This window comes from Cygnus atratus, chromosome 3 (assembly GCF_013377495.2).
Source record: "Cygnus atratus isolate AKBS03 ecotype Queensland, Australia chromosome 3, CAtr_DNAZoo_HiC_assembly, whole genome shotgun sequence".
NCBI classification, from domain to species: domain Eukaryota; kingdom Metazoa; phylum Chordata; class Aves; order Anseriformes; family Anatidae; genus Cygnus; species Cygnus atratus.
Genome location: NC_066364.1, coordinates 41,274,866 through 41,278,020, shown reverse-complemented (window position 1 = coordinate 41,278,020; position 3,155 = coordinate 41,274,866). Strand labels below are relative to the sequence as shown.

General features: G+C 35.9%; 1 long non-coding RNA gene across 1 annotated transcript; it reads right to left on the bottom strand.

Moving 5' to 3' along the window:
• Positions 1 to 206: 206 nt before the first annotated feature.
• Positions 207 to 2,943, bottom strand: LOC118254334 (uncharacterized). The gene is made up of 3 exons (XR_004780654.2): positions 2,844 to 2,943; positions 2,271 to 2,343; positions 207 to 409 (listed from the first exon to the last, which is right to left on the bottom strand). It is a non-coding gene; the product is annotated as an uncharacterized LOC118254334 (long non-coding RNA).
• Between the last annotated feature and the right edge of the window lie 212 nt (positions 2,944 to 3,155).

The window sequence follows — 3,155 nt, the reverse complement described above, 5'->3', positions numbered from 1 at the left end:
ATCTGAGAATATCATACAGTTGACACAAACAGGTTCAGGAAATTCCTGAGCCACATTGAAGATAACTTCTTGATACAGGTATAAAGGGAGCTGACCAGGAAAGATGCCCTCCTAGCTGGAGTTTAAGAAACATTTGGAAAACAGCCTCAGACTTTAGGATATTTAGGATATTTAGGATATTAGGATATTAGGAAAAGGTTCTTCACCAAGATGGTTGTGGGGCACTGGAACAGGCTCCCCAGGGAAGTAGCCATGGCCCCAGTCCAGCTGGAGTTCAAGCATTTGGAGAACCATCTCAGACTTATGGTTTGATTTGGGGGTATTCCTGTGTGGAGCCAGGAGCTGGACGCAGTGATATTTGTGGGTCCCTTCCAACTCGGCATATTCTACATAAATGAGGCAACAGCACCTATTGTGATTAATCAAAAGAAAGAACGACACAGTTCTTTGAAGTTCTTCATGAAGGTGTCCCATCAGAGATGTAAAACAGTAGGTAGATTTAAAACAAAATATATATATATAAAAATCTTTTGTCAGAAAAGTATTGAAAAATGGAAATGTTCCTCCTTTGTACTGCTGATCACCTGCCACTGACCTTAAGAAATTAATATAACACCAAATATCATGACTAACTTAGTTATAGCTGCAGAAATTCAAAACTTTTCTAATCAAAGTCCAAGAAAGTAATAATAATATTCAAACAAAAATTTATCTCCAGTGATTTCTTGGTGACATATACTTATTCCTTTCAACTGTCTGATTAGCTAATCGTTGTTATAACAAATCACATTGGTTCAAACTACTGTAACAGAAACATCTTCTTATAATCTCATTCTATCACATTTCTTGTACTACACAAATCAGGCAAAAATTTAACACAAATCATGGTACAAAACCCTCCAAATCAAGGCCCTTCAAATCAAGGCAGTGTCAGATGTCATGAAAAAGAAAAGCTCATGACTAAAATAAGTTAAAGCTGTTGGAATAAGGTCAAATACCGTCCTACCTGTGCATAGCTTCAAGAAACCAGGATTTTAGTAATAAATATGAAAAGATATGCAAAGGCATATATCTTTCTTCTATAAGGCAGGAATTAAAAATAGGACATTTCACCTTTGTACAGGTAGAATGTTTTCTGGATTAAGTTTATTTCTTTCCTAATTAGAAAATAAATAAATAATAATAATACTTAAATAATTAAATAGATAAATAATAAGAGAGAAAAACTTACAAACTGAGAGAAGAAAAAAAAAATCCAGATAGTGAATATGATATATTAGAAAAATTCCCTCTTCCCTCCTTTCTACAGTTTGAGCTTTCAAGTCTTTTAAAACATTTGGGGTGACTCAATATAAAACTGCTTACGATATTGGAAGAACAGTTTACCCTAAAGACATGGAGGAATACAAGGACTTTGAACAAGTTAGGATCCTCTGAAGTCAAATTTGAAATAACACATTTGAGAGGTCAATGTTTATAGCCAATAATAATATATCTTAATAAATATTCTGCAGTAGGATACTAATTAAAACAAATGTTAAGCAGGTTTTTATCAAAGGTTGAAAAGGGGATTGTTGTACCTCAGTTTAAGTTAATGGATCATACTTGTTACTGTCTAAGGCAATAATAAGTGAGTTAGGAGGACACAGTAAATAGTAATTAGTAAAATGTATTCTCTATAGAATAAATATTAATAAAATAGTATTCTCTATGAATAGTAAAATTCATAGAGACAGAATGAAAAAATGTACATACCATACCTGAAACACATCTAAAATGCTATGTTAAAATATCTAAAAGATATTTAAAATATTTTACAGGGTTAGTAGCTTTGAGACATATGCATGTTAATGTTCTCCTATGATTGCTTTACTTACTTGAATTTGTTATAGCTAAATAATATGGCACACTTATGACACTTACAGTCTTTCAGACACTGTACATATTTCTTCCTATAATTCTTCCAGTTCTTGTCATTCAGAGAGTAGCTGTCAAGCCTAGGTCTCTCAATGTGTTGTTGCTAAGTCACCAAACCACGTTGAAGAAACATGTTAGCATTCCACATATTATTATTGGCTTTTATATGTAATGCATTATCATAGCAACATACACTTTTCAAAAACCTATTCAAAGATGTCATTTGTGAGCATCAGGATACTGTAGAAAGCTCTACAATGGGGAAATTGAAAAGACATTCTTACAGAGGTAATCAACTTTCCTTTGCTCTCTTTTTCATGTTATTTTACTCAGTAAGGTTTTAGAATGTTTACCCATTTTTGTAGACTGGCTCATCCAAATGTTTTTGTAACTTCATGAATGTGTCAAAGGTCCTCTGTGGGAATTCTGTGGGAAGAATGTAAAGGGACCCGCCCATAAGGAAGAAGAAAAAATTCACAGCATGGGATAAAACGAAATATTTTCAGCTCTGGCAGTGGAGCTTTAAAAACACTGCAATAGGAATTCTGTGTTCACAAAGTAATTTTATTTCAAAAACTTATTTTCAATATTGATACATAGCCAACCATTAAAATTTGTATGAGGAGAGGGAGAGGGAGAGGGAGAGGGAGAGGGAGAGGGAGAGGGAGAGGGAGAGGGAGAGGGAGAGGGAGAGGGAGAGGGAGAGGGAGAGGGAGAGGGAGAGGGAGAGGAGAGGAGAGGAGAGGAGAGGAGAGGAGAGGAGAGGAGAGGAGAGGAGAGGAGAGGAGAGGAGAGGAGAGGAGAGGAGAGGAGAGGAGAGGAGAGGAGAGGAGAGGAGAGGAGAGGAGAGGAGAGGAGAGGAGAGGAGAAAAAAGTAACAAACAAGGCTGTTTCCATTTACATATTTTTCACTGCAAACTACTTACCGAAGAAAATTATCTCTCTTCAGGCTTCTGTTGGCTGGTACCTCCTAACGAACGGAAAGGAAAATTTGCTGTCAGACAGCCATGTGAAATCTCCAATGACACTATGTGACAAGCTGACAAAACTGTCAACAATTACTGCCCTTAACTATGAAGGAAATAGAGATGTGACGATTCAGAGACATTCACTGCTTGCTTCAATTCTTGCTCTGCTAACAGAACGAATCAGTTTTTGACATGTTATAGTACCTGGACTGCCAAATACTAACAACAACATAAACCACTTAAAGTTAGGTTTTTCTTTCTGATGTTTTT